Source organism: Cherax quadricarinatus, chromosome 16, assembly GCF_038502225.1.
Source record: "Cherax quadricarinatus isolate ZL_2023a chromosome 16, ASM3850222v1, whole genome shotgun sequence".
Taxonomy (NCBI): domain Eukaryota; kingdom Metazoa; phylum Arthropoda; class Malacostraca; order Decapoda; family Parastacidae; genus Cherax; species Cherax quadricarinatus.
In genome coordinates, this window is record NC_091307.1 from 49,525,504 (window position 1) to 49,550,518 (window position 25,015).

At 46.2% G+C, this 25,015-nt stretch overlaps 1 protein-coding gene across 1 annotated transcript in view; it reads left to right on the top strand.

The window, feature by feature from the left end:
• Positions 1-7,857: 7,857 nt before the first annotated feature.
• Positions 7,858-25,015, top strand: part of LOC128688817 (ionotropic receptor 21a-like) — a 62,143-nt gene continuing 44,985 nt past the window's right edge. Inside the window, exon 1 of the mRNA XM_070085680.1 lies at positions 7,858-7,913. The gene's annotated coding sequence lies outside the window, so the exon portion shown is untranslated. The remainder of the gene's footprint in view (positions 7,914-25,015) is intronic.

Genomic DNA, 25,015 nt, shown 5'->3' on the forward strand with positions numbered 1-25,015 from the left:
ACATAACTGGGTGAAAGAATGACTTGTTAACACACGCTAGTATTATAATTAGAACTACTCTCAGTGTTAGTGGTATCTCATTAGTATTACGGATACACAGAAGTGAATTGTATTTCTGGGACATACAAACAACTGACGTGCTCACACACACACACACGCACGCACACACATACACACTCGGGGCCAGGAGCTGGGTCTCGACCCCGAAACCACAACTAGGTGAGTACACACAGCTGATCCTTGGAATTTGACTGCCTCCCCCACAGACCTCTTACCTTTTCCCTCCCTCGCGTTTCTCTCTCTCATAGCCTTCTTCCCTCCTTTCTCCCTCTCTCTCTCTTTCTCTCCCTCTCCCTCTCCCTCTCTTTCTCCCTCTCTCTACCCTTTCTCTTCCCCCTCACATTTCTCTCCCTCCCCCTTGGTCTTATCCCTCACCCCCATACTCTCTCCTCTCTCTCCCTCTTTCTACCCTTTCTCTCTCCTCTCTCTCCCCCTTTCTACCCTCTCTCTCTCTCCCCCACACCCTCTCCCTCCTCTAGCCTTCTGTCTGTGGTAAAAAAAAAAAAAAAAAAAAAAAAAAAAAAAAAAAAAATGGTTGGCCTTAGAGGACGGAAACCCAGAGATCTGGTGGACGAACCAGGGAGGAAAGACTGGGAGCTAGAGCTCCAAAAAAGGGAGGAAGAGTGGGGAAGGAAGATAGTAGAGCTTGGTAAGAAAATGGAGGAGCAGATAGCTGAAGAGTGCAGGAAGTGGGAAGTACAGGTCTTAGCAGCAGAAGCTAGGATACAGTGCTTAGAAGAGAAACTGCAAAGCCTGAAACAGATTAGAGAGACAAATGACAATTCAGGTGTGACATCAGGAAATTCAAAGTCAGGCGCAGACAAGGGGATGGTAAGCAACAACGGAGACATGCCGAACATGAAGGCCCTATCAGACCCACGTGGGGCCAGGGAAAAGACGACGAGCACACTAAGATCAAACGACAGGTCCGAAGACAATGAAGGTATGCTATATGCAGAGATTCTAACAGCCAACTGCAGTAGCAAGGGACAGCTGGTCAGGAAAGACAGTCCACTGAGAATAGAAGTTTCAGATATGACAGGGACTGAAGGCAAGAACATGTCAATGGAAGGAAATAAAATGCCTCAGAGGACGCAGATGGAGACTCAGTGGGAGGAGGAAAGGGCGAGGTCAGTTTTTGTGTACGGGCTCCAAGAAGCCAAGGGGGCCAACTTTGAAGAAATAAAACAGGAGGAGAAAAAAATGATTGAAGGCATCATGAAAACAATAGGGGAGGGCAATATGACCCAGGTGACAAATTTTCAGAGAAGTGGGTGGTTTGCGAGTGGAAGGATACGGCCTGTCAGAGTAACTTTCAAGGAAGAATCAGTTCGAACCAGGATTCTGCAAGAGAAAGCAAGACTGAGGGACAAAGAGGGGTACCAGAGAGTATACCTCGACCGCGACAGAACACAAGAAGAAAGGACTACACTGAAAGAGAGGGTACAGAGACGCAAGGAGGAACGAGAAGCAATGAAAATGAGCAGGACCCAGACACAGGAGGAAGGGCAAACACACCCCACAGAATCTCCCACCAAAAGACTCCACCTGCGACATTCCCAACGCAACTGAGCAACCTATACTACAACCCACTCACTGTTCCCTCTGCCACCAATCCCCATATCACAAACCTCACCCCAACAGCTGTCCCTTATGGGCATTCTGACCCCACCCCCATCAACACAAACCCCACCTACACCACAGCCCCATATAGGCCCCCACCAAGGCTCTCGCTCCCCAACCCCAATATTCTTGCATGACCACAATGATAGAAAAGAAACTAAAGGTTTGGTACACAAACGCGGATGGAATAATGAATAAACATGAGGAGTGGAATGAAAGAATCAGTGAAAAATCCCAAGACATCATAGCAGTCACAGAAACAAAACTCGCTGAGACAATAACAGACACAATCTTCCCAACAGGATATCAGATCCTGAGGAAAGATAGAAGGAGTAGAGGGGGAGGAGGGGTTGCACTGCTCATAAAACACCGATGGGGATTTGAGGAAATGGAAGGCATGGACATGATTGGAGAAAGAGACTACATTGTAGGTACAATTCAGTCCGGAGAACATAAAGTAGTCATTGGAGTGATGTATAACCCACCACAGAACTGCAGGAGGCCAAGAGAGGAGTACGAAGAAAACAACAGGGTGATGGTGGACACACTGGCTGAGGTGGCAAGAAGAGCTCACTCGAGCAGAGCAAAGTTACTGGTAATGGGCGATTTCAACCACAGGGAGATCGACTGGGAAAACCTGGAGCCACATGGGGGTCCCGAAACATGGAGAGCCAAGATGATGGATGTGGTACTTGGAAACCTCATGCATCAACATGTCAGGGACACAACCAGAGAGAGAGGGGAGGATGAGCCAGCAAGACTGGATCTTGTGTTCACCCTGAGCAGTTCAGACATTGAGGACATCACTTATGAGAGGCCCCTTGGAGCTAGCGATCATGTGGTTCTGAGTTTTGACACTATAGTAGAGTTACAAATGGAGAAGGTAACAGGAACTGAAGGGGACAGGCCAAACTATAAAAGGGGGGACTACACAGGTATGAGAAACTTCCTGCAGGAGGTTCAGTGGGACAGAGAAATGGTAGGAAAATCAGTAAACGAGATGATGGAATATGTGGCAACAAAGTGCAAGGAGGCAGAGGAAAGTTTTGTTCCCAAGGGAAACGGAAATAATAGGAAGACCAAAACGAGTCCTTGGTTTACCCGAAGGTGTAGGGAGGCAAAAACTAAGTGCAACAGAGAATGGAAAAGGTACAGGAGGCATAGGACCCAGGAAAACAAGGAGATTAGTAGAAGAGCCAGAAACGAGTATGCACAGATAAGGAGGGAGGCCCAGCGACAGTATGAAAACGACATAGCATCGAAAGTCAAATCTGACCCGAAACTGATGTATAGCCACATTAGGAGGAAGACAACAGTCAAGGACCAGGTGATAAGGCTGAGGAAAGAAGGTGGAGAACTCACAAGAAACGATCAAGAGGTATGTGAGGAGCTAAACAAGAGATTTAAGGAAGTATTTACAGTAGAGACAGGAAGGACTCTGGGGGGACAGACCAGACGGGGACACCAGCAAGGAATACACCAACAAGTGTTGGGCGACATACATACAGATGAGGAGGAGGTGAAGAAACTTCTAAGGGACATCGATACCTCAAAGGCAATGGGACCAGACAACATCTCCCCGTGGGTCCTTAGGGAGGGAGCAGATATGTTGTGCGTGCCACTTACCACAATCTTCAACACATCCCTGGAAACTGGGCAACTACCTGAGGTATGGAAGACGGCAAATGTAGTTCCCATTTTTAAAAAAGGAGACAGAAAAGAGGCACTAAACTATAGACCTGTGTCATTGACGTGTATAGTATGCAAAATTATGGAGAAGATTATCAGGAGGAGAGTGGTGGAGCACCTGGAACGGAACAGGAATATAAATGCCAACCAGCACGGATTCACGGAAAGCAAATCCTGTGTCACAAACCTTCTGGAGTTTTATGATAAAATAACAGAAGTAAGACAAGAGAGAGAGGGGTGGGTTGATTGCATCTTCTTGGACTGCAAGAAGGCCTTTGACACAGTTCCTCACAAGAGATTAGTGCAGAAGCTAGAGCATCAGGCGCATATAACAGGAAGGGCACTGCAATGGATCAGAGAATACCTGACAGGGAGGCAACAACGAGTCATGGACCGTAATGATGTATCACAGTGGGCACCTGTGACGAGCGGGGTCCCACAGGGGTCGGTCCTAGGACCAGTGCTATTTTTGGTATATGTGAACGACATGACGGAAGGGTTAGACTCAGAAGTGTCCCTGTTTGCAGATGATGTGAAGTTAATGAGGAGAATTAAATCTGATGAGGACCAGGCAGGACTTCAAAGAGACCTGGACAGACTGGACACCTGGTCCAGCAAATGGCTTCTCGAATTTAATCCTGCCAAATGCAAAGTCATGAAGATGGGGGAGGGGCACAGAAGACCACAGACAGAGTATAGGCTAGGTGGCCAAAGACTGCAAACCTCACTCAAGGAGAAAGATCTTGGGGTGAGTATAACACCGAGCATGTCTCCGGAAGCACACATCAATCAGATAACTGCTGCAGCATATGGGCGCCTGGCAAACCTGAGAACAGCATTCCGATACCTTAGTAAGGAATCATTCAAGACACTGTACACCGTGTATGTCAGGCCCATACTGGAGTATGCAGCACCTGTTTGGAACCCGCACTTGATAAAGCACGTCAAGAAACTAGAGAAAGTACAAAGGTTTGCGACAAGGTTAGTTCCAGAGCTAAGGGGAATGTCCTATGAGGAAAGATTAAGGGAAATCGGCCTGACCACACTGGAGGACAGGAGGGTCAGGGGAGACATGATAACGACATATAAAATACTGCGTGGAATAGACAAGGTGGACAAAGACAGGATGTTCCAGGGAGGGGACACAGAAACAAGAGGCCACAATTGGAAGTTGAAGACACAAATGAGTCAGAGAGATAGTAGGAAGTATTTCTTCAGTCATAGAGTTGTAAGGCAGTGGAATAGCCTAGAAAATGACGTAGTGGAGGCAGGAACCATACACAGTTTTAAGACGAGGTTTGATAAAGCTCATGGAGCGGGGAGAGAGAGGGCCTAGTAGCAACCGGTGAAGAGGCGGGGCCAGGAGCTAGGACTCGACCCCTGCAACCACAAATAGGTGAGTACAAATAGGTGAGTACATGCCCACATACATGTCCACATGCCCACACACCCATATACATACCCAAAATTTTAGGATTTCAGAGAAATAGGATTTTTTTCTGAACATCGAGAGTTGTTCGTGCTGGTGGTGCTGGTGGTGCTGGTGGTGCTGGTGGTGCTGGTGCTGGTGCTGGTGGTGCTGCTGGTGCTGCTGGTGCTGCTGGTGCTGCTGGCGATGGTGCTGGTGCTGGTACTGGTGCTGGTGCTGGTGCTGGTGCTGCTGGTGCTGCTGGCGCTGGTGCTGGTGCTGGTACTGGTGCTGGTGCTGGTGCTGGAGTTGGTGCTGGTGCTGGTACTGGTGCTGCTGGTGCTGGAGTTGGTGCTGGTGCTGGTGCTGTTGCTGGTGCTGCTCGTGCTGGTGATGCTGGTGGTGCTGCTGGCGGTGGTGTTGCTCATGCTGGTGGTGCTGGTGGTGCTGGTGCTGGTGGTGCTGGTGGTGCTGGTGCTGGTGCTGGTGCTGCTCGTGCTGCTTGTGCTGGTGTTGCTGATGCTGGAGTTGGTGCTGCTCGCGCTTCTTGTGCTGGTGGTGCTGCTGGTGCTGGTGTTGCTGGTGCTGGTGGTGCCAGTGCTGCTGGTGCTGCTGGTGCTGGTGCTGCTGGTGCTGCCGGTGCTGGTGTTGCTGGTGCTGGTGTTGCTGGTGCTGGTGTTGCTGGTGCTGCTGGTGCTGGTGTTGCTGGTGTTGCTGGTGTTGGTGCTGCTGGTGCTGCTGGTGCTGGAGTTGGTGCTGCTGGTGCTGTTGGTGCTGGTGTTGCTGGTATTGCTGGTGCTGGAGTTGGTGCTGCGCTGCTAGTGTTGCTGGTGCTGCTGGTGCTGGTGTTGCTTGTGCTAGTGTTGCTGGTGCTGCTGGTGCTGGTGCTGCTCGTGTTGCTGGTGCTGGAGTTGGTGCTGCTGGTGCTGTTGGTGCTGGATTTGGTGCTGGTGCTGCTGGTGCTGCTGGTGCTGCTGGTGCTGGAGTTGGTGCTGGTGCTGGTGCTGGTGCTACTCGTGCTGCTTGTGCTGGTGGTGCTGGTGGTGGTGATGTTGCTGGTGCTGGTGGTGCTGCTGGTGCTGGTGGTACTGGTGGTGCTGATGCTGCTCGTGCTGTTTGTGCTGGTGGTGGTGCTGGTGCTGCTCGTGCTGATTGTGCTGGTGTTGCTGGTGCTGGAGTTGGTGCTGCTCGTGCTGCTTGTGCTGGTGGTGCTGCTGGTGCTGGTGTTGCTGGTGCTAGTGGTGCCGGTGGTGCTGCTGGTGCTGCTGGTGCTGGTGCTGGTGTTGTTGGTGCTGGTGTTGGTGCTGTTCGAGCTGCTGGTTCTGGTGCTGCTGGTGCTGGTGTTAGTGCTGCTGGTGCTGTTGGTGCTTGTGCTGGTGCTGCTAGTACTACTGGTGCTGGTGCTGGTGTTGCTGGTGCTGGCGTTGCTGGTGATGCTGGTGCTGGTGTTGCTGGTGCTGGTGTTGCTGGTGCTGGTGCTGCTGGTGCTGCTGGTGCTGCTGGTGCTGGAGTTGGTGCTGCTGGTGCTGTTGGTGCTGGTGTTGCTGGCGTTGCTTGTGCTGGAGTTGGTGCTGCTGCTGCTGGTGCTACTGGTGCTGCTGGTGCTGGTGTTGCTGGTGCTGGTATTGCTGGTGCTGGTGCTGCTGGTGCTGGAGTTGGTGCTGCTGGTGCTGTTGGTGCTGGTGCTGCTGGTGTTGCTGGTGCTGGAGTTGGTGCTGCTGGTGCTGGTGCTGCTGGTGTTGCTGGTGCTGGTGTTGCTGGTGCTGGTGTTGCTGTTGCTGGTGGTGCCGGTGGTGCTGCTGGTGCTGGCGTTGCTAGTGATGGAGTTATTGCTACTAGTGTTGCTGGTGCTGGTGATGGTGCTGCTGGTGCTTCTGGTGCTGGTGTTACTGGTGCTGGTGCTGGTATTGGTGTTAGTGCTGATGTTGGTGGTCATTCTGCTGTTGCTGCTGATGCTGCTGGTGCTGTTGTTCGTACTTTTGATGTTGCTGGTGCTGCTGCTGCTGGTGCAGTTGTTACTGCTGATGCTGCTGGAGCTGGTGCTGGTGGTGCTGCTGCTGCTGTTGCTGCTGCTGGTGTTGGTGCTGGTGCTGCTGCTGGTGCTTCTGGTGCTGGTATTAGTGCTGGTGCTGGTGCTGCTGGTGCTGGTGTTGGTGCTGGTGCTGTTGCTGGTACTGCTGCTGCTGGTGCTGCTGGTGCTGGTGTTGGTGCTGGTGCTGTTGCTGTACTGCTAGTGCTGAGGATGATGCTGGTGCTGGTGCTGCTGGTGCTGGTGCTGTTGCTGGTACTGCTGCTGCTGCTGCTGCTGCTGCTGCTGCTGCTGCTGCTGCTGCTGCTGCTGCTGCTGCTGCTGGTGTTGGTGCTGGTGCTGTTGCTGGTACTGCTGGTGGTGGTGCTGCTGTTGGTGCTGATGCTGCAGGTGCTGTTGCTGCTAGAGCTGGTGCTGTTGGTGCTGCTGGTGCTGGTGCTGCTGGTGCTGCTGCTGCTGCTGCTGCTTCTGCTGCTGGTGTTGGTGCTGGTGCTGGTGGTGCTGGTGGTGCTGGTGCTACTGGCGAAACTGGTGCTACTGGTGCGAATGATGCTGTTGTTGAAGCTGCAAGTGCTGGTGTTGGTGCTGGTGATGTTGCTTGTGCTGCTGGTGCTGATGTTGGTGCTGGTGCTGCCATTGGTGCTGTTGCTGATGCTGCTTGTGCTGGTGTTCGTGCTAGTGTTGTTGCTGCTGGTGTTGCTGGTGCTGTTGCTGGTGCTTGTGCTGCTGGTGCTGCTTGTGCTGCTGCTACTGGTGTTGGTGCTTCTGGTGTTGGTGCTGCTGCTGCTGCTGCTGCTGATAGTGATGGTGTTAGTGCTGCTGCTGCTGCTGCTGCTGCTGCTGCTGCTGCTGCTGCTGCTGTTGCTGCTGCTGCTGCTGCTGCTGCTGCTGCTGTTGCTGCTGCTGCTGCTGCTGCTGCTGCTGCTGCTGCTGCTGCTGTTGCTGCTGCTGCTGCTGCTGCTGCTGCTGCTGCTGCTGCTTCGGCGTTGGCAGAGGCGGCCAACGCTCCTCGTGTATAAATACATCAGACTGAGAGTAGCGGGGAACACTTGCTTGGAGTCGCTACCACGGGAAGTGAACCACTGTGTGAGGAACCTGCTCAAGGTATTGTGACTCTTATCTCGGAGTTTTCTATCTTTGTCGTGATATGGTAGATATTTTTGAACCTTAATTCATTTTCAATGTTCATTTTCCCCCTGAAAAAAATTTGATTTTCACGAAAGTCTTAACAAAAGTTGATAATTTTAATTTAGTAACGAGTGCTTGATAATTTTAATTTAGTAACGAGTGCTTGATAATTTTAATTTAGTAACGAGTGCTTGATAATTTTAATTTAGTAACGAGTGCTTGATAATTTTAATTTAGTAACGAGTGCTTGATAATTTTAATTTAGTAACGAGTGCTTGATAATTTTAATTTAGTAACGAGTGCTTGATAATTTTAATTTAGTAACGAGTGCTTGATAATTTTAATTTAGTAACGAGTGCTTGATAATTTTAATTTAGTAACGAGTGCTTGATAATTTTAATTTAGTAACGAGTGCTTGATAATTTTAATTTAGTAACGAGTGCTTGATAATTTTAATTTAGTAACGAGTGCTTGATAATTTTAATTTAGTAACGAGTGCTTGATAATTTTAATTTAGTAACGAGTGCTTGATAATTTTAATTTAGTAACGAGTGCTTGATAATTTTAATTTAGTAACGAGTGCTTGATAATTTTAATTTAGTAACGAGTGCTAGAACGTCTATGAAATCTATACAACTTATATGTATTCATATTACATTAGAACAGAAAAGTGAATGTTATTCATTGCCATAATTTCGGACATTATTAGTACTTACTAATGTCTCCTCAAATAATGGCTTTGCTAAATAAATGTCTTAACTCAGAAAATGATAAAGGTTTAAGAAGATGTTGGGTTTTTGCTAGATGAGGTTTAAAACTTAATTTTTATTTTAGGTTTATGTAAACCTTTAAGAATTGTGACCCAGTGATACTGCAGGCAACGGAATGTTTGCCTGGATCAGTAGTGCAATATGAGTAGTTGATGGGGAAGAAATCATGGTGGAAAAAACTGGAGGTAGAAAACTGCGACCTGGAACCAAATGTAATTATCTCTAAATACATGTGGGCTCCAATTAAATAAATAATTGATATTTTCCAACGTATGTCAAAATATGAATACACGTGTTTGTGTTTATGCAATAAACCTGTTAAACTTAATCTGAACTAAAGGAAATATATATATACTGTTGATTTTAAGTAATATTAAATATATTTAAATTAACGAACGTTAGATATGTTTCTAAATTGAGTTTCACCCCATAAATAAAAATATATACATGAATTTCAATGAAAAGTCTAAATCTATAAACCTACGTTTGAATATTCAAAAAAATCCATTGTAATAATATAGGATGGGGTGGTAGGGGAAGTGGAATATGCAAACTGCTTCAGGAAGAAATCCAAATATTCTTCCTTGAAGCCTTTTTATCCACTTCTCCGAGGCTGTGGGTTCCACCCCTCACGGAAGGTTCCTTGATATTGGTGAGGGGCTCTTGATTTAGGGAATTAGATCTGTGCTCCAGTTCCCCGAATTAAGCCTGAATGCCTTAAACATTCCCCCTCCCCCAGGCGCTTTATAATCCTACGGGTTCAGCGGTTCCCCTTGATTATAATAATAATTGAACATTAAAATGGTATAAAATACCGACAGGTTGTTAGGTAAGACACATATGCAACAGTTAGGTATCTTTATTTCGAAACGTTTCGCCTACACAGTAGGCTTCTTCAGTCGAGTACAGAAAAGTTGATAGAAGCAGAAGATACTTGAAGACGATGTAATCAGTCCATCACCCTTAAAGTTTTGAGGTGGTCAGTCCCTCAGTCTGGAGAAGAGCATTGTTCCGTTGTCTGAAACAATATGAAGTTGAAGTGACAGAATGGGGCCTTATATAGGAACAGGAGGTGAGACGTAGGTTGCTTTGGGAGGGCAGGTCCCTCTCAAACCCAGCCGTTCTCACTAGTAGAGGTTGTCAAGTTGATAGTCTGTACCAAGATACCCTTGTGTTGCAGTGTCTGACAGAATGAACATTAAAATGGTATAAAATACCGACAGGTTGTTAGGTAAGACACATATGCAACAGTTAGGTATCTTTATTTCGAAACGTTTCGCCTACACAGTAGGCTTCTTCAGTCGAGTACAGAAAAGTTGATAGAAGCAGAAGATACTTGAAGACGATGTAATCAGTCCATCACCCTTAAAGTTTTGAGGTGGTCAGTCCCTCAGTCTGGAGAAGAGCATTGTTCCGTTGTCTGAAACAATATGAAGTTGAAGTGACAGAATGGGGCCTTATATAGGACCAGGAGGTGAGACGTAGGTTGCTTTGGGAGGGCAGGTCCCTCTCAAACCCAGCCGTTCTCACTAGTAGAGGTTGTCAAGTTGATAGTCTGTACCAAGATACCCTTGTGTTGCAGTGTCTGACAGAATGAACATTAAAATGGTATAAAATACCGACAGGTTGTTAGGTAAGACACATATGCAACAGTTAGGTATCTTTATTTCGAAACGTTTCGCCTACACAGTAGGCTTCTTCAGTCGAGTACAGAAAAGTTGATAGAAGCAGAAGATACTTGAAGACGATGTAATCAGTCCATCACCCTTAAAGTTTTGAGGTGGTCAGTCCCTCAGTCTGGAGAAGAGCATTGTTCCGTTGTCTGAAACAATATGAAGTTGAAGTGACAGAATGGGGCCTTATATAGGACCAGGAGGTGAGACGTAGGTTGCTTTGGGAGGGCAGGTCCCTCTCAAACCCAGCCGTTCTCACTAGTAGAGGTTGTCAAGTTGATAGTCTGTACCAAGATACCCTTGTGTTGCAGTGTCTGACAGAATGAACATTAAAATGGTATAAAATACCGACAGGTTGTTAGGTAAGACACATATGCAACAGTTAGGTATCTTTATTTCGAAACGTTTCGCCTACACAGTAGGCTTCTTCAGTCGAGTACAGAAAAGTTGATAGAAGCAGAAGATACTTGAAGACGATGTAATCAGTCCATCACCCTTAAAGTTTTGAGGTGGTCAGTCCCTCAGTCTGGAGAAGAGCATTGTTCCGTTGTCTGAAACAATATGAAGTTGAAGTGACAGAATGGGGCCTTATATAGGACCAGGAGGTGAGACGTAGGTTGCTTTGGGAGGGCAGGTCCCTCTCAAACCCAGCCGTTCTCACTAGTAGAGGTTGTCAAGTTGATAGTCTGTACCAAGATACCCTTGTGTTGCAGTGTCTGACAGAATGAACATTAAAATGGTATAAAATACCGACAGGTTGTTAGGTAAGACACATATGCAACAGTTAGGTATCTTTATTTCGAAACGTTTCGCCTACACAGTAGGCTTCTTCAGTCGAGTACAGAAAAGTTGATAGAAGCAGAAGATACTTGAAGACGATGTAATCAGTCCATCACCCTTAAAGTTTTGAGGTGGTCAGTCCCTCAGTCTGGAGAAGAGCATTGTTCCGTTGTCTGAAACAATATGAAGTTGAAGTGACAGAATGGGGCCTTATATAGGGCCAGGAGGTGAGACGTAGGTTGCTTTGGGAGGGCAGGTCCCTCTCAAACCCAGCCGTTCTCACTAGTAGAGGTTGTCAAGTTGATAGTCTGTACCAAGATACCCTTGTGTTGCAGTGTCTGACAGAATGAACATTAAAATGGTATAAAATACCGACAGGTTGTTAGGTAAGACACATATGCAACAGTTAGGTATCTTTATTTCGAAACGTTTCGCCTACACAGTAGGCTTCTTCAGTCGAGTACAGAAAAGTTGATAGAAGCAGAAGATACTTGAAGACGATGTAATCAGTCCATCACCCTTAAAGTTTTGAGGTGGTCAGTCCCTCAGTCTGGAGAAGAGCATTGTTCCGTTGTCTGAAACAATATGAAGTTGAAGTGACAGAATGGGGCCTTATATAGGACCAGGAGGTGAGACGTAGGTTGCTTTGGGAGGGCAGGTCCCTCTCAAACCCAGCCGTTCTCACTAGTAGAGGTTGTCAAGTTGATAGTCTGTACCAAGATACCCTTGTGTTGCAGTGTCTGACAGAATGAACATTAAAATGGTATAAAATACCGACAGGTTGTTAGGTAAGACACATATGCAACAGTTAGGTATCTTTATTTCGAAACGTTTCGCCTACACAGTAGGCTTCTTCAGTCGAGTACAGAAAAGTTGATAGAAGCAGAAGATACTTGAAGACGATGTAATCAGTCCATCACCCTTAAAGTTTTGAGGTGGTCAGTCCCTCAGTCTGGAGAAGAGCATTGTTCCGTTGTCTGAAACAATATGAAGTTGAAGTGACAGAATGGGGCCTTATATAGGGCCAGGAGGTGAGACGTAGGTTGCTTTGGGAGGGCAGGTCCCTCTCAAACCCAGCCGTTCTCACTAGTAGAGGTTGTCAAGTTGATAGTCTGTACCAAGATACCCTTGTGTTGCAGTGTCTGACAGAATGAACATTAAAATGGTATAAAATACCGACAGGTTGTTAGGTAAGACACATATGCAACAGTTAGGTATCTTTATTTCGAAACGTTTCGCCTACACAGTAGGCTTCTTCAGTCGAGTACAGAAAAGTTGATAGAAGCAGAAGATACTTGAAGACGATGTAATCAGTCCATCACCCTTAAAGTTTTGAGGTGGTCAGTCCCTCAGTCTGGAGAAGAGCATTGTTCCGTTGTCTGAAACAATATGAAGTTGAAGTGACAGAATGGGGCCTTATATAGGGCCAGGAGGTGAGACGTAGGTTGCTTTGGGAGGGCAGGTCCCTCTCAAACCCAGCCGTTCTCACTAGTAGAGGTTGTCAAGTTGATAGTCTGTACCAAGATACCCTTGTGTTGCAGTGTCTGACAGAATGAACATTAAAATGGTATAAAATACCGACAGGTTGTTAGGTAAGACACATATGCAACAGTTAGGTATCTTTATTTCGAAACGTTTCGCCTACACAGTAGGCTTCTTCAGTCGAGTACAGAAAAGTTGATAGAAGCAGAAGATACTTGAAGACGATGTAATCAGTCCATCACCCTTAAAGTTTTGAGGTGGTCAGTCCCTCAGTCTGGAGAAGAGCATTGTTCCGTTGTCTGAAACAATATGAAGTTGAAGTGACAGAATGGGGCCTTATATAGGGCCAGGAGGTGAGACGTAGGTTGCTTTGGGAGGGCAGGTCCCTCTCAAACCCAGCCGTTCTCACTAGTAGAGGTTGTCAAGTTGATAGTCTGTACCAAGATACCCTTGTGTTGCAGTGTCTGACAGAATGAACATTAAAATGGTATAAAATACCGACAGGTTGTTAGGTAAGACACATATGCAACAGTTAGGTATCTTTATTTCGAAACGTTTCGCCTACACAGTAGGCTTCTTCAGTCGAGTACAGAAAAGTTGATAGAAGCAGAAGATACTTGAAGACGATGTAATCAGTCCATCACCCTTAAAGTTTTGAGGTGGTCAGTCCCTCAGTCTGGAGAAGAGCATTGTTCCGTTGTCTGAAACAATATGAAGTTGAAGTGACAGAATGGGGCCTTATATAGGGCCAGGAGGTGAGACGTAGGTTGCTTTGGGAGGGCAGGTCCCTCTCAAACCCAGCCGTTCTCACTAGTAGAGGTTGTCAAGTTGATAGTCTGTACCAAGATACCCTTGTGTTGCAGTGTCTGACAGAATGAACATTAAAATGGTATAAAATACCGACAGGTTGTTAGGTAAGACACATATGCAACAGTTAGGTATCTTTATTTCGAAACGTTTCGCCTACACAGTAGGCTTCTTCAGTCGAGTACAGAAAAGTACTTACCTAACAACCTGTCGGTATTTTATACCATTTTAATGTTCATTCTGTCAGACACTGCAACACAAGGGTATCTTGGTACAGACTATCAACTTGACAACCTCTACTAGTGAGAACGGCTGGGTTTGAGAGGGACCTGCCCTCCCAAAGCAACCTACGTCTCACCTCCTGGTCCTATATAAGGCCCCATTCTGTCACTTCAACTTCATATTGTTTCAGACAACGGAACAATGCTCTTCTCCAGACTGAGGGACTGACCACCTCAAAACTTTAAGGGTGATGGACTGATTACATCGTCTTCAAGTATCTTCTGCTTCTATCAACTTTTCTGTACTCGACTGAAGAAGCCTACTGTGTAGGCGAAACGTTTCGAAATAAAGATACCTAACTGTTGCATATGTGTCTTACCTAACAACCTGTCGGTATTTTATACCATTTTAATGTTCATTCTGTCAGACACTGCAACACAAGGGTATCTTGGTACAGACTATCAACTTGACAACCTCTACTAGTGAGAACGGCTGGGTTTGAGAGGGACCTGCCCTCCCAAAGCAACCTACGTCTCACCTCCTGGCCCTATATAAGGCCCCATTCTGTCACTTCAACTTCATATTGTTTCAGACAACGGAACAATGCTCTTCTCCAGACTGAGGGACTGACCACCTCAAAACTTTAAGGGTGATGGACTGATTACATCGTCTTCAAGTATCTTCTGCTTCTATCAACTTTTCTGTACTCGACTGAAGAAGCCTACTGTGTAGGCGAAACGTTTCGAAATAAAGATACCTAACTGTTGCATATGTGTCTTACCTAACAACCTGTCGGTATTTTATACCATTTTAATGTTCATTCTGTCAGACACTGCAACACAAGGGTATCTTGGTACAGACTATCAACTTGACAACCTCTACTAGTGAGAACGGCTGGGTTTGAGAGGGACCTGCCCTCCCAAAGCAACCTACGTCTCACCTCCTGGCCCTATATAAGGCCCCATTCTGTCACTTCAACTTCATATTGTTTCAGACAACGGAACAATGCTCTTCTCCAGACTGAGGGACTGACCACCTCAAAACTTTAAGGGTGATGGACTGATTACATCGTCTTCAAGTATCTTCTGCTTCTATCAACTTTTCTGTACTCGACTGAAGAAGCCTACTGTGTAGGCGAAACGTTTCGAAATAAAGATACCTAACTGTTGCATATGTGTCTTACCTAACAACCTGTCGGTATTTTATACCATTTTAATGTTCATTCTGTCAGACACTGCAACACAAGGGTATCTTGGTACAGACTATCAACTTGACAACCTCTACTAGTGAGAACGGCTGGGTTTGAGAGGGACCTGCCCTCCCAAAGCAACCTACGTCTCACCTCCTGGCCCTATATAAGGCCCCATTCTGTCACTTCAACTTCATATTGTTTCAGACAACGGAACAATGCTCTTCTCCAGACTGAGGGACTGACCACCTCAAAACTTTAAGGGTGATGGACTGATTACATCGTCTTCAAGTATCTTCTGCTTCTATCAACTTTTCTGTACTCGACTGAAGAAGCCTACTGTGTAGGCGAAACGTTTCGAAATAAAGATACCTAACTGTTGCATATGTGTCTTACCTAACAACCTGTCGGTATTTTATACCATTTTAATGTTCATTCTGTCAGACACTGCAACACAAGGGTATCTTGGTACAGACTATCAACTTGACAACCTCTACTAGTGAGAACGGCTGGGTTTGAGAGGGACCTGCCCTCCCAAAGCAACCTACGTCTCACCTCCTGGTCCTATATAAGGCCCCATTCTGTCACTTCAACTTCATATTGTTTCAGACAACGGAACAATGCTCTTCTCCAGACTGAGGGACTGACCACCTCAAAACTTTAAGGGTGATGGACTGATTACATCGTCTTCAAGTATCTTCTGCTTCTATCAACTTTTCTGTACTCGACTGAAGAAGCCTACTGTGTAGGCGAAACGTTTCGAAATAAAGATACCTAACTGTTGCATATGTGTCTTACCTAACAACCTGTCGGTATTTTATACCATTTTAATGTTCATTCTGTCAGACACTGCAACACAAGGGTATCTTGGTACAGACTATCAACTTGACAACCTCTACTAGTGAGAACGGCTGGGTTTGAGAGGGACCTGCCCTCCCAAAGCAACCTACGTCTCACCTCCTGGTCCTATATAAGGCCCCATTCTGTCACTTCAACTTCATATTGTTTCAGACAACGGAACAATGCTCTTCTCCAGACTGAGGGACTGACCACCTCAAAACTTTAAGGGTGATGGACTGATTACATCGTCTTCAAGTATCTTCTGCTTCTATCAACTTTTCTGTACTCGACTGAAGAAGCCTACTGTGTAGGCGAAACGTTTCGAAATAAAGATACCTAACTGTTGCATATGTGTCTTACCTAACAAACACACACACACACACACACACACACATACACACACACACACATATACACACACACACACACATACACACATACACACACACACACACACACACTCACACACACACACACACACACACACACACACACACACACACACACACACACACACACACACACACACACACACACACAGCTGTTGTACAGCCACATCGGGAGGAAAACAATAGTCAACGATGAGGTAATCAGACTGAGGAAGGAAGGAGGAGAGGTCACAAGAAACGACCGTGGATTATATTAGGAGCTCAACATGAGATTCAAAGAAGTGTTCACAGAGGAGACAGAAGGGACTCCAGAAAGACGGAGAGGTTGGGTATATCATCAAGTGTTGGACACAATAAATACAACCGAGGAAGAAGTGAAGAGGCTGCTAAGCGAGCTAGATACTTCAAAGACGATGTAGCCGGATAACATCTCTCCATGGGTCCTGAGAGAGGGAGCAGAGGCGCTATGTGTACCACTAACAACAATCTACAACACATCTCTCGAAACATGAAAACTACCTGAGGTGAGGAAGACAGCAAACATAGTCCCAATTTTTAAAAGAGCAGACAGATACGAAGCATTAAAGGTCAGGCCAGTGTCACTGACATGTATAGTATGCAAAGTCAAGGAGATGATTATCAGAAGGAGAGTGGTGGAGCACCTAGAAAGGTACAAGCTCATGAACGACAACAAGCACGGATTCAGGAAAGGCAAATCCTGTGTTACAAACCTACTAAAGTTTTATGACAAGGTAACGGAAGTAAGACACGAGAGAGAGAGGGGTAGGTATATTGCATTTTCTTGGACTGCAAGAAGACCTTCGACACAGTTCCTCACAAAAGACTAGTGCAAAAGCTAGAAGATCAGGCATGTATAACAAGAAGGGCACTGCAATGGTGGATCAGAGTATACCTGACAGAGAGGAAAGAACGAGTCATGGTAGGTGACGAGGTATCAGAGTGGGCGCCTGTGACGAGCGTGGTTCCACAGGGGTTAGACCTAGGACCAGTGCTATTTTTGGTATATGTGAAGTGTCTTTGTTTGCGGATGATGTGAAGTTAATGAGGAGAATTAAATCGGATGAGGATCAGGCAGGACTACAAACAGACCTAGAAAAGCTGGAAGCTTGTCTAGCAACTGGTTCCTAGAATTTAACCCCACCAAATGCAAAGTAATGAAGATTGGGGAAGGGCAAAGAAGATTGCAGACAGAGCACAGGCTAAGTGACCAAAGACTGCAAACCTCACTCAAGGAAAAGAATCTTGGAGTGTGTATAATATCGAGCACATCTCCTGAGGCACACAACAACAGATAACTGATCCATCACATGGACGCCTGGCAAACCTGAGAATAGTGTTCCGATACCTCAGTAAGGAATCGTTCAAGACTCTGTACACTGTGTACGTCAGGCCCATGCTGGAGCATGCAGCACCAAATTGGAACTCACAACTGGTCAAGCACGTCAAGAAATTAGAGAAAATGCTAAGGTTTGAATGAAGGCTAGTTCCAGACCTAAGTGAAATGTCCTACGAAGTTTAAGGGAAATCGGAATGACGATACTGGAGGACAGGAGGGTTGGGGGAGACATGATAAAGACATACAAAATACTGCGAGGAATTGGCAAGGTGGACAGAAACAGGATGTTCCAGAGATGGGACACAGAAACAAGGGGTCACAATATGAGGATGAGGGCTCAGATGAGTCAAAGAGATGTTAGGAAGGATTTCCTCATTCACAGAATTGTCAGGAAGTGGATTAGTCTGGCAAGTAATGTAGTGGAGAGAGGAACCATACATGGTTTTAAGATGAGGAATGATAAAACTCATGGAATAGGAGAAAGGAGAACCTAGCAGCAATCAGTGAAGTGGCGAGGCCAGGAGCTATGTATCGACCACTACAACCTCAATTATGTGAGTACACACAAATATACACAAACATACACACACATTCACACACACACATTCACACACACATGCACATACACACACACACACATACACACACACACACACTCACACACACACACACACACACACACAAACACACACACACACACACACACACACACACACACACACACACACACCCACACACACACACACACACACACAAACGTACACACACACACACACACACAAGAAGGCCTTCGACACAGTTCCTCACAGTAGGTAATCAAGCTGAGGAAGGATGGAGGAGAGGCAACAAGAGACGATCGCGAAGTATGTGAGGAATTCAACATGAGATTCAAAGAAGTGTTCACAGAGGAGACAGAAGGGACTCCAGAAAGACAGAGAGGTGGAGTACACCACCAAGTACTAGACACAATATATACAACCAAGGAAGAAGTGAAGAGGCTTCTGAGTGAGCTAGACACCTCAAAGGCGATGGGGCCAGATAACATCTCTCCATGGGTCCTGAGAGAGGGAGCAGAGGTGCTATGTGTACCCCTAGCAACAATATTCAACATATCCATCGAAACAGGGAGATTAATTGAGGTATGGAAGACAGCAAATGTAGTCTCAATTTTTAGAAAAAGAGACAGACATGAGGCATTAAACTACAGACCAGCATCACTGACATGTATAGTATGCAAAGTCATGGAGAAGATTATCAGTAGAAGAGTGGTAGAACACCTAGAAAGGAATGAACAACATCCAACATGGTTTCAGGGACGGGAAATCCTGTGTCACAAACCTACTGGAGTTCTATGACAGGGTGACAGCAGTAAGACAAGAGATAGAGAGGGGTGGCTAGATTGCATTTTCTTGGACTGTAAGAAGGCGTTTAACACAGTTCCACACAAGAGATTAGTGCAAAAACTGGAGGACCAAGCAGGGATAACAGGGAAGGCACTACAACGGATTAGGGAATACTTATCAGGAAGACAGCAGTGAGTCACGTTACGTGGCGAGGTGTCAGAGCGGGCGCCTGTGACGAGTGGGGTTCCACAGGCGTCAGTCCTAGGACCAGTGCTATTTCTGGTATTTGTGAACGACATGATGGAAGGATTAGACTCCAAAGTGTCCCTGTTTGCAGATGATGTGAAGTTGATGAGAAGAATTCAATGGAACGAGGACCAAGAAGAACTACAAAGGGATCTGGATAGGCTGCAGGCCGGGTCCAGCAATTGGCTCATGGAGTTCAACCCCACCAAGTGCAACGTCATGAAGATTGGGGAAGGGTAAAGAAAACCGCACACGGAGTACAGTCTAGGGGGCCACAGACTACAAACCTCACTCAAGGAAAAAGATCTTGGCGCAAATCAACTAAATAACTGCTGCAGCAAATGGGCGCCTAGCAAACCTAAGAACAGCATTCCGACATCTTAATAAGGAATCGTTCAGGACCCTGTAAACCGTGTACGTTAGGCCCACATTGGAGTATGCAGCGCCAGTTTGGAACCCACTCCTAGCCTAGAACGTAAAGAAACTAGAGAAAGTGTAAAGGTTTGCAACAAGACTAGTCCCAGAGCTAAGGGGTACGTCCTACGAGGAGAGGTTAAAGAATATCGACTTGACGACACTGGAGGACAGGAGAGATAGGGGGGACATGATAACGACATATAAAATACTGAGAGGAATTGACAAGGTGGACAGAGACAGAATGCTCCAGAGATTGGACACAGCAACAAGGTGACACAGTAGAAATTTGAAGACTCAGGTGAGTCACAGAGATATTAGGAAGTATTTCTTCAGTCACAGAGTAGTCATGAAGTGGAATAGTTTTGGAAGCGATGTAGTGGAGGCAGGAACCATACATAGCTTTAAAAAGAGGTATGATAAACATCATGGTGCAGGGAGAGTGACCCAATAGCGGCCAGTGAAGAGGCGGGGCGAGGAGCTATGAATCGACCCCTGCAACCACAACTAGGTGAGTACACACACACACACACAAACACACATACACACGCACGTACGCATATACAACAGGCCTAGTGTCTAATAGACATGTGCCTAGGATAAAATGGTAACTAACACACACATACATAGGCAAAGCCAGGAGTTGTGACTTAACCCCTGCAATTACATATAGGTGAATAGATGAGTACTTACCCACACATAGTAGTGAACGTTTAGTATGAATGTCTAGCGGCAAAGCGGTTAGCTTCATGACTCATGAAAGGGGTTAGGCAGAACGGCTAGCTAGCGGTTGTTGCAGAGATGATAATAGCAGAGCGGCTTATGGCAGAGCGGCTGGCTCCAATTCCTAGAATGTTTCCAAAACTTCTGTGGATGATTATTATTATTATAATCAAGGGGGAAGCGCTAAACCCGGAGGATTATACAGCGCCTGGGGGGGGGATGTGGAAGGCATTCAGGCTTAATTCGGGGAACTGGAGCACAGATCCAATTCCCTAAATCAAGAGCCCCTCACTAACATCAAGGAACCTTCCTTGAGGGGTTCTGTGGATGAACTTTCTGTTTCAATTCCCCAAGAATTTATCTTCACTTTATTTCCTTAATCAAACTTTGTTTTTTCGACGTTTCTTGAAAATGTAAAAATTCGATTTATTTTTAATATTTTCGTAGAATAAATGTGACATTGAAAAATGGACACTGTTTTCCTAAGAGTTTCATACCATCCCCTATTCTACACCTGATTCCATTTGGGTATAAGAAGCATATTGCTATGTTCTCAACCACATTTCCTCGTACTCATAACCACATAGGGGTTAGTCTGTAATCCATTCTCACATAAGGTTCATTCAGCCAAGTGTATAGTCAATGTACACCTGACCACTAATGTGCATCTTAAGGTGTAGTTCCTTGACTGTTATTTTCCTCCGGATGTGGCTATACAACAGCTTTGGGTCAGACTTGACTTTCGATGCCATTTTTGCTGAGCCTCCCTTCTTATCTGTGCATATTCGTTTCTGGCTCTTCGGATAATCTCATTATTTTCCTGGGTCCTATGTGTTCTGTACTTTTTTTATTCTCTAATGCACTTAGTTTTTGCCTCCCTACACTTTTGGGTGAACAAAGGACTCGTTCTAGTCCTCCCATTATTTCTGTTGCCCATGAGAACAAACCTCTCCTCTGCCTCCTTGCATTTTGTTGTCACGTAGTCCATTGTTTCTTTTACAGGATTTCCTGCCAATTCTCTTTCTCAGTGAACGTCTTACAGGAAGTTCCTCATGCCTGTGTAATCCCCTCTTTTGTAGTTTGGCTTCTCCCATCCTATTCCTTCTATTCTCTCCCCTTGTAGCACATCTATGTATTCAAAGCTCAGAACCACATGGTCACTAGCTCCAAGGGGCCTTTCATACGTGATATCCTCGATGTCCGAACAACTCAAGGTGAATACTAGGTCCAGTCTTGCTGGTTCATCTTCACCTCTCACTCTGGTAGTGTCCCTGACATGTTGATGCATGAGGTTTTCCGGTACCATATCCATCATCTTGGCTCTCCATGTTTTGGGACCCCCATGGGGCTCCAGGTTTTCCCAGTTAATCTGCTTGTGATTGAAATCACATGTGAGCTCTTCTGGCCGCCTCGGCTAATGTGCCTATCATTGTTCTGTGGCGGGTTGTACATCACTGCAATTACTACCTTAGGGCCCCCAGACTGGATTGTTCCTACTTTGTAGTCCTTCATGCCCATTCCATCCATTCTTCCCATTTCTTCAAATCCCCACTGGTTTTTTATAAGCAGTGCAACTCCTCCTCTCCCACTGCTCTCTATCTTTCCTCAGAATCTGAAATATGGATGGAAAGATTGCATCTGTTATCATCCTGGCGAGTTTCGTTTTTGTGAGTGCTATTATATCTGGGGATGTTTCTTTGAGTCTTTCGTGCCACTCCTCACATTTATTTGTTATTCTGTCCATTTGTATACCATTTGTATGTTGGGGTTGGGGAAGCAGGAGGCCTGACAAAAAACTATGGAGTGTTACTGTGAAGGTGGAGTTTGTAGTGAGTTCGGTAGGTGCATTGGGTATGGCATGTGGGTTTTTGGTTAGAATGTTTGGTTGCACTAGGGTTGTCCAGGATGGAGGGCTTCTGTAGGTCGTCTTGAGGGAGGTTGTATTTGATCTTCCTCTTGAGTCTGGGCTCTCCTATTCATCTCCATCTTAGCCTCTCTTTTCTCCTTTTGTCTTTGTCCCCTCTCTTTCAGTTTCTGCCTTTCATTTTGTGTTCTATGGCAGTCGAGATACACCCTCCAATACGCCAATGTGTCCCTTAGTCGTGCTTTATCGTGCAAGATCCAGTTTCGAGCCGATTCTGCCTTCAAAATTACTTTGACTAGCCGGTTTCCTCCTCTTGCAAACCACTCTATTCTCAAAAAATTTGCCAGCTAGATTATGTCATCTTCTCCTATTGCTTTCATGATGCTTTCAATCACTTTTTTCTCCGCCTGTCTTCTTGCTTTGTAAGTTTCCCCTTCAACTTCCTGGAGCCAATAAACAAAGACTGATATCTCCCTTTGATTCTCTGCATATTCCTATGTATCACCTGATTAGATTTAGTTGCCACCATTGCAGCATTCCTTTCTTCAATCTCTTCACTCTCTGTCTTCCCTGAGCCCACTGTCTGTCATTTTCCCTTCTCAGCTTTCTCTGGGCACAACAGTGGTCTGTTAAGGCCTCTATATATAGCTCATCTTTTTCATTCTCTACAGTCCCTTCGATTGTTCCTGATGTGTTCCTCTTTTTTCTCGGGCTCCACAATTGTCTGATAAGGCCTCTGCATACAGTTTTACTCCTTCGGTCCCTACAGTCCCCTAGTTTATGACTGAGGTAACAGTTTCTGATGTCATGCCCACATTGCTGCTTAGTTCATTAGGCTGTTTCAGATTGTTTTAGTTCCTCTTCTAATCTCTGTATCTTATCCTCTGCTGCAATGACTTGCATCTCCCTCTTCATACTCTCTGCAGCTATTCACTCGTCTGTTTTTATGCTAAGCTCTTCTAGCTTCCTTCCCAACTCACATTCCCTTTTCATGAGCTCTGCTAACCAGTCTTCCTTCTCAGACTCATCCTCCAGTACCCTGGTTTACTGTCCTTCTCTCTGGCAACCCATTTTTTTTTCTAGCTACCACAGAATGAAAAACCATTTGTGTGTGGTTGTTTGTAATGTGCGTTTCTCTGAGAGTGTGTGCATGTGTGTGTGTGTGAGTGTGTGTGTACTCACCTATTTGTACTCACCTAGTGGTGGTTGCAGAGGTCCATTCACAGCTCCTGGCCCTGCCTCTTCACTGTCCGCTACTAGGTCACGCTTCCTGCTCCATGAGCTTTATCATACCTATCATGCCTCCACTATTTCACTTCCCAGACAACTTCCTGACAACTCTGGAGACTAAAGCAATACTTCCTAAAATCCCTCTGATGCATCTGAGTCTTCAACTTCCAACCGTGTCCCACCTCTGGAACATCCTGTCTCTATCCACCTTCTCAATTCCTCTCATTATTTTATATGTCGTTATCACATAACCCCCCCATCTTTTCTCTCTCCTGTCCTCCAGTGCCGTCAGGACGATTTACCTTCACCTCTCCTCTTAGGACATTTTCCTTAGCTGCGGGACTAGTCTTGTTGCAAACCTTTTCACTTTCTCTAAATTCCAAACATGTTTGGCTAGGTGTGGGTTCCAAACTGGTGCTGCATATTGAAAAAAGGCCTAACTTACGCGGTGTACAGGGTCCTGAACGATTCCTTATTGAGGTGTTGGGATGCTATTCTTAGGTTTGCTGCAGTTATTTGGTTCATGTGCGCCTCAGGAGATGTGCCCAATGTTATACTCAACCCTAGATCCTTTCCTTGAATGAGGTTTGTAGTCTCTGGCCCCCCTAGACAGTACTCCGTCTGCGGTCTTCTTTGCCCTTCCCCAATCTTCATGACTTTATCAATACTGGCGGTAAAAAAAAACTTGGTCACTCTCTCTCGTAGGAACAGGGCACAGAACACGTCTGAACAGATACTGCAACACAGGAGACATCGCTGCGGTTGAGCTGTGACGTAACGGGGTACGGTCTCCTCTAGATCGGTGAAGCAGTCATCGTAGGAGTCACTGCAGGTTTCACTCAACCTGGGGCACGACATGCTGGTGTCGAGTGAGGCATCGTCAGTACTCGGCAACTGGGCAGGAGTTCTGGCAAGCGACTCAGGAGGACATTTCTCGACTGTTACTGTCGCTGGGCTGTCACTGCCGGCGAGCAGCGTGAAGTGAGTCGAAACATCTGGGAGTTGTAACATCATACACCAGACTGCAGTGAGCGAACTAGCAGTCAAAGTGACATCATCTTTGTGCAGGAGCTCACTGAAGCTGTGACACGAGGCTGACACAGCACCTGCCGACAGGGCTTAAATTGCTGCTTCACGAGTGTCATTCTCTCGGCAGTTGGAGTTATAGCAGAGGTTAGTCTAAGCGTCCCTAGACTTGTTTCTCTTCATATAACCGAACTCTGAACGTCTGGAGGTGAAGTGAAACAAATCTCGATGGGAATCGTAGCAGGTACGATTCTGCAGAACATCTATGAGAGACGAGCATAAGAGCTTTCTGTACAAGGGGCTCAGATGCTTGGGGCTGACTAATATGAGCTGTCAAACGCGCTGGTCACACTGGGTGACAGTAACACAGTGGTGCTACTCTGGGGTCTGGGCTCAAGACCACACTGGACACACGGAAAACTTTACACACACCCGCGGTACATGCCGTACAACATGATGCCTGACAACACATGATGCCACACTCGATGTGGCATCATGTGTTGTCAGGCGTGATGTCGCGGTGACGTCAGCAGCATGGTGACGTCAGCAGACGTCTCGAGGTGACGTCATGCAGACATCGTGAAGTCATGAAGTTGGGCAGCAGCAGACCACAGCATGTGGCCTGGGACGTCTGGCTCGGTAACTCATGTGGCTCGTAGATCCACGTGGCTTCGTCCACACCTCACATGGCATCACAATCCACGTGGCGTCGTGATCTACGTG